Here is a 7,082-nt window from a genome sequence, read left to right as displayed (position 1 = left end):
TTATCCTGTATCTCAGAAGCAAAAAAAATTACCTAACTCACAGAATCTCAAATTAGTAGAAACCAAACAAACCAACATCCAAATATTTATCGAAACACTGCTGTTTCTGATCTTTGCTTCCACGTTATTTCACCATAAGCTTTCTGGAATCACCTTTGCTGTTTAGACACTGTTGGAGATGCTTCCTCTCCACCTTTCTGGGAAAGTCTTTGCCTGTAGCCTCTCGTTACGGGGCCCTGGGCTTTGGACACATCTCCCCGTGGCCTGGACTGACTTGGTTAATATTTTCTGTGTCACTGTCTCCCCTGTGTGACAGAGCTGGTGCTCTTCGCTCTGTTCATTTTTCTGTCCTAAAAGGACCCTTTTGACTCCATAATTGAAGGTATGCAAAGAAGCAAACTTGCTCAGTGTTACAGTCACAAGGCCAAGAGGTGTTTAGTTAACTTTTATAAGTGGATTTAGGTTTACGCCAGAGTAAGAGGCAGAGTCGGGAACAGCTTTTCTTCGTAAAGAAGGAAAACAAAAGAAGAGGAAGCATTGATTGGAGAAAGTCTCCTGATAACAGAAAGAATTCTGATATCTGAGCTGCTGGATGCATGCACTTTCTTTCTCTGATTCTTTTCCCCCCATTGAAGGAGGATAAGGGCAGAGATAACTGAGAGGAGGTGGAATTCACTGGGGAAATTGCCTCGGAAGCAGGCTATGGAAGAGGGCATCACAGAAACAGGTCACCCTGTAACCATAGTGACGGCTGAAGAAGGAAGGGGACAGTGGAGAGACGGAGCAAGGACAGGGACACGGGAGAAGCTGGGAGCAAAGGGGACTCCCAGGTCAAGGGGGTGAGTGAGAGGAGCTGTGACTAGCTGAGGCTAAATTCAGGTTTTTAAAGAAAGATGAATTAATTTCTAACTGCAATTATTTAGGGAGGCAAGATGCATGTGATGTTATGGATTCTTTTTACCTTTAAATGGAGTATAAATTTTTTTAAATTTTAGCCATTTTACTAAAGCACGATTAGGAGAGACGAGTGGAAAGTTGTGGCTAGAATTGGAGATGGGTGTCAGGAGAGTTCGAGAGGAAGGTAGACTCAGAGCTCTCTAGAATCTCAGACACTGTCCTCATCCTGAGTGGACGCAGCGCCCGGCTGCCTCCTGGTGGCAGCTGGTTCCAATTAGCAGGGAGTAATTAGGAGGAGGTTCCACTCGCTGACACTGAAATGGCAAAACCCAAGCCACAGACATAGACGGATGGCCAGATTTAGCACATAAAAATACAGGGTGATCTGTTACATTTGAATGTCAGACAAACATGAACAATATTTTAGTATGTGCTTGCTCCATGACAGCCTTAATAAGGCGGTACATACGGATTCAATGTCTTCCTCTTGCTCTCTCGCCCCTGCATTTTTTAAAAGAAAGGAGATGACATTCAACCAAAGTGGACAGTAAATAAATAAATAAATAAGAAGGAAGGAGAAAAGAAGAGAGGCAGGTAGGGAGAGAAGGAGGAAGGCTCTGAGCCCCAAATGATCATTTCCTCTAATTCTCCATTCACAAAACTCCATTCCTTCTTGCCCCTTCACCAGCCCCCTCTTTTGACCATCATGGGGACACTTTGTAACTATTCCCTACAATATGTCTTCAAAACATTAAATCAGAACCAAGTCACACACAATGAAAGCAAACCTCACCGCTCTGGTTCCAAAAACCACCGGGGTCTCTTCCTGGGTGCTAAAGGGGTATTCTGACCCCTCCCCACGCCTAACCCATGAGCCTCCACCTTGGCAGCATGACTTGCTGCTGCTAGATCTGTACCTGCCAGCTCACCTCACCTCTGAACCCCCTGCTTGCATTTTCTTCAGGTTCTTGTCTTTGATGCACAGTTCTTAAAGTTCCTAATTAAGTGCTCTGAAACAGGTGCCAATAAATCTGGTTACAGTAATATTTCAAAGAGGTGTTTTACAAAATAAATCAATGTTTATGGTTCAGTACGTGGTATATGGTAATGGTGTTCTTTAATGGATTTTTCTTCACACAGCCCACCTCAGCTCCAGCTGAGACTGGATGCTCCCAGCCCCCAGCCCCTAGCCCCTAGCCCCAGTTCCCAGCCCTAACTGAACACTACTACAGAAAAGTCCAGAAACAAGACAGCAGTTCACTTATCATCTTGAAACTTCAATCAGATCATGCCAGTTTGCTTAAAACCCTCCATTCCTCTCCTGTAACATTTAGAATAAGATACAGAATGTCCACAATGGCCTCTAAGGTCTGTGGGGTTTTCCGCTACCCACAGCATCCCACCCTATGCCTTGTTCACTGCTATCTAGCCCCATGAAAACTCTTTCTGTTCATGGAAGATGCAAGGCCTTTTCCTGCCTCAGACTCTTGCACTTGTTTTCCCTCCTTTCTGGAATGCTTCCCTATGCCCAGCTCTGTGGATGGAGAGGTCATTCTAATGCTTCAGGACCAAGTTCTAAGGTGTTAAGAACATTCTGTATCCTGGAATTTGTGCGCTTTATTGTATGGACGTCACATCTCGGTAAAAGGTAAAATGTAATGTATTACTACTTCACTACTACTAGATCACCTTTTTATTTCCTTCCTGACAATGATCACAATGCGTAATTATCATATTTACTTGTTTACTGCCTGTCTTCCACTTAGATCAGGAAGTGGCAAACTATGCCATCAGCCAAGTCTAGCCACCATTTATTTTTATAAACAAAGTTTTATTGGAACCTAGCCACACCTATCCATTTACTATTGTCTGTGGCTGCTTTTACTAAGCTACAATGGCAGAACGGAGTAATTGTAACACAGATTGCATAGCTTCACAACACCTAAGATGCTTACTATCTAGCCCTTTCCAAAAAAAAAACCATTTTGAAACCCCTGCCATGGACTGTAAGTTTCATGAAGGCAAGAACTGTGTCAGTCTTCTCCACCTGTATTTCAGGATCCAAAACAGTGTCTGGCACGAATTCCAGCAACCCCTCAATAAGTGTTGGCTCCTGTCCGGCCCCTACCACTGGCTCCCCTAGCACAGTCTCCTAGCTTGCCCTTTCCCTCATCTGATCCTGGCGCCCGGCCATTTGCCTGCAGAGTGTAGGTTCTTGCCATCTGCCAGTCCCTTGTAGCCCTGCCTCCTTGCTCGATGTCACCAAACTGGTGCTTCTCGTGCCCTGATGCTGAAAATCCATCTAATCACAACCAATAATCTCAACACAAAAGGTTCCTCTGCTGTTTGTGTGTTTTAGAAGCAATCATTTTGTGGTATGCCAATCCATTCTCTATAATCATGAAAGATGTCTGTCTTAAAATGTCCTTCTATCATTTAGCTTTTTGTTAATATATTCATTTAGGTATCTTCCTATTATAAAAGTGATTCATATACATAACATAAAATTTTGAAAATAAAGAAAAACTAAGAGACAACCATTTTTAGCATTTTTATGTGGTTTCTTTTTATTAGTCTTTCTATGCTATTTTTTAATGCATACCTGTATAAAACAACAAAAAATGGCTACAATTTTCTCCCTTGTATTATAATAAGCATTTATATATTCTTTATAAAGTATTATTTTAGTAGCTGCATAATATTACATTCAATGGAAATATTAATATTTATTTATTATTGGGATATATTTATAATATATTCAGATCTTTACAATAGAAAGTAATATAGCCATGAACATCTCTGTGCTTGAAGTTTTTTCCCCCATTTTTTGGATTACTTCCTCTAGAAAGATTTCCACAGAATTACTGAATCAAGGACCATTGTTTTGAGTTCAGATAAATATTGGCATTCTCACTTTTTAAAAGGCCTGAAAACTTCTTTTTTTCCATTTTTTAATTATACTTTATGTCCTAGGGTACATGTGGCACATATACACCATGGAATATTATGCAGCCATAAAAAAGGATGAGTTCATATCCTTTGTAGGGACATGGATGCAGCTGGAAGTCATCATTCTCAGAAAACTTCTTTTTTTTTCTTTTTTTTTTCTTTTTGAGAGGAGTCTCGCTCTGTTCCCCAGGCTGGAATGCAGTGGCGCAATCTTGGCTCATGGCAAGCTCTGCCTCCCGGGTTCATGCCATTCTCCTGCCTCAGCCTCCCGGGTAGCTGGGACTACAGGCACCCGCCACCCCGCCCAGCTAATTTTTTTGTATTTTTAGTAGAAACGGGGTTTCACCATGTGAGCCAGGATGATCTCAATTTCCTGTGACCTTGTGATCCGCCCGTCTCAGCCTCCCAAAGTGTTGGGATTACAGGCGTGAGCCACCATGCCCGGCCCAGAAAGCTTCTTAATAAAAATATCAGAGCATATACCTTCATAATCCTCTTTCCTGTGCTCCAGATCCATAGGAATGAGAGGTTAGATATTAAATACGTATTTCTATGCTTCTCTAAAAATGCAAGAGGAAAATTTCACTGGCTCAAAAAACGGAGTAAAACTTAAACAATAAGCAAACTGTGAAAGCACAGGGACAAATAGTGAGACTGGAACTAGGCAAACAAGACTGGAGTTCAGCACCACCAGAGGAAGGACTGAATGCAGCTCCCAGTAGTGGGAAGCTACCCAAGAACAGGGGATGACAGAACTGCATCCATACATCTAGAACAGCGGCAGAAAGACACCACTTGCTCAGGGTCCGTGTCCAAAGCAGAGTCCTTTATTAGTCCATTCTCACACTGCTATAAGGAACTAGCTGAGACTTGGTTATTCATTAAGAAAAGGGGTTTAATTGACTCATGGTTCAATAGGCTGTCCAGTTTCACATGGCCAGGGGGCCTCAGGAAACTTAACAATCATGGCAGAAGGTGAAGGAGAAGCATGCCTTACCAAGGCAGAGTAGGAGGAAAGAGACAATGAGGGGGAAAGTGCCACACACTTTTAAACCATTGGATCTCATGAGAACTCATTCACTGTCACAAGAACAGCAAGGGGGAAATCCACCCCCATGATCCAATCACCTCCACCCAGGCTCCTCCCCTGACACGTGAGGACTGCAATTCGACATAAGATTTGGGCGGGACCTGAAGCCAAACCATATCAGTCCTATTCCTGGTGCTGGAGAGGAAACACTTTACTTTCATAGAGTCAGTGCCTGGGGGCTTGCGAATTGAAACCATCAAAAGATAGATTAGCAAGAGAAAAATAAAGAGTTGATGTAAGCATGCAATGTGCACACAGGAGTGCTCAGTGATGCACTCAGTGATTGTGCTCACTGTCAGAATTCAGGGCTTATATAGCTAACATAGTAAGGGGAAGGAAAAAGGAGAAGAACAAATAGGTTCTTTCCTCAGGAAAGACAATTGGATTTTTATGAGAATAAATGGGAGCTAAGAAAGTTTGTGATGTTTTATTTACACAGGTGCTAGTGGCCTTTCTCTCTTCTTCACAACTAGGACTCTCCCTAGGAGAAGGGATTTATGGTAGCCTCATTTCCCAAAGCTGCTGTTTTTCGTCTGATTAGGAAAGCTCCAAGAAAGTCTTTTTCTGCATCTGTTGAGTCTCAAATGTCTTCAGCTTAAAATAATCTTTACAACTCTGTAATTGCCTGATGGGTTCGTCTCATCCTCTGCACAGACAAAACCAATTCACCAAGATCATGGTATTGCAGTAGTTTAATTGATGCGAGACTGGTCACAGGGTAAATAGAATTATTACTTAAATCAGTCTCCCCAAAGGCTCATAGGTTAGGGTTTTTCTTTTTTTTTTTTTTTGAGACGGAGTCTCGCTCTGCCGCCCAGGCTGGAGTGCAGTGGCCGGATCTCAGCTCACTGCAAGCTCCGACTCCCGGGTTCACGCCATTCTCCTGCCTCAGCCTCCCCAGTAGCTGGGACTACAGGCGCCCGCCATGTCGCCTGGCTAGTTTTTTGTATTTTTTAGTAGAGACGGGGTTTCGCCATGTTAGCCAGGATGGTCTCCATCTCCTGACCTCGTGATCCGCCCGTCTCGGCCTCCCAAAGTGCTGGAATTACAGGCTTGAGCCACCGCGCCCCGCTGGGTTTTTCAAGGGTAGTTTGCTGGGTAGGGGATAGAGAACGGGTGCTGCTGATTGGTTGGCAATGCAATCACAGGGGTGTGGAAAATGGTTGCCATGTGTGCACTGAGTCCACCTCTTGGTGGGAGAGGAGGGCACAGGAACAGCTGAGTTATGAGTCATGAGTCCGGGTGGAGTCAGTCTGAAAAATATCTCAAAAGACCAATCTTAAGTTCTACAATATTAGATTAAGTTATTAATTAATATTAATTGATATTATCTGTATGAGCAATTAGGGACGTCATAAATCTTGTGACCTCTGGCCACACAATTCCTGAGAAGTAAGGGATCATAAAAACTATACCCACATTTTAGCAGAATTCAGGCCCCTCCCATAATCCGAATCTTATGGCCTTTCATTAGTCTTGTGAAAGTAGTTTCAGCCCGCCCCGTGGCCCCAACAAGGAGAGGATTCATTTCAGGGAGAAACTATTATCATCCTTGCTTCTAAGTTAAACTATAAATTTTAATTTGGTTAAAAGTAAAAATATGTCAGCTTGTCCTATGCCCAGGATTGAGTGAAGACAGCCAATCTGTGAGGTTAGAAGGAAGATAGAGTCAGCCATGTCAGATTTCTCTTATTGTCATTATCTTTGCAAAGGTGGTTTCAACTTAGGGATTCTGAGTGGGTCTTTACACCGGTCTGTACCATGTAGATTGTGGAGAATTTTCACCCCAGAAATGAGCAGCTCTGAGTTGAGCTGCAAATATATGGCATAGGTTGAGTCTAGTCAACCTATGAGATCAAGGCTAAGGGAGCCAAGAAACTGCCTCACAGGCTAGGGAAGTGTGGGAGAAAATTCTCACACAATATGAACTTTCCAGCAAAAGTTAAAAGACACACAGCACACTGAAAGGTCATCACAAATCAAATATCTACATTCTAAAGTGACAGAAGAATCTAAAAAGAACTTTGAAATGAATCTGTTTAAAATTTTCAGGGAAACAAAAGAAGATAACATCAATAAAACCAAAATAGGACATTATAAAACCAGAATAAGCAAGTAATAAAAAAAAAACCAGAAAATTATTCAC

This window comes from Piliocolobus tephrosceles, chromosome 9 (assembly GCF_002776525.5).
Source record: "Piliocolobus tephrosceles isolate RC106 chromosome 9, ASM277652v3, whole genome shotgun sequence".
Lineage (NCBI taxonomy): Eukaryota > Metazoa > Chordata > Mammalia > Primates > Cercopithecidae > Piliocolobus > Piliocolobus tephrosceles.
This window is presented reverse-complemented; position numbering follows the sequence as displayed.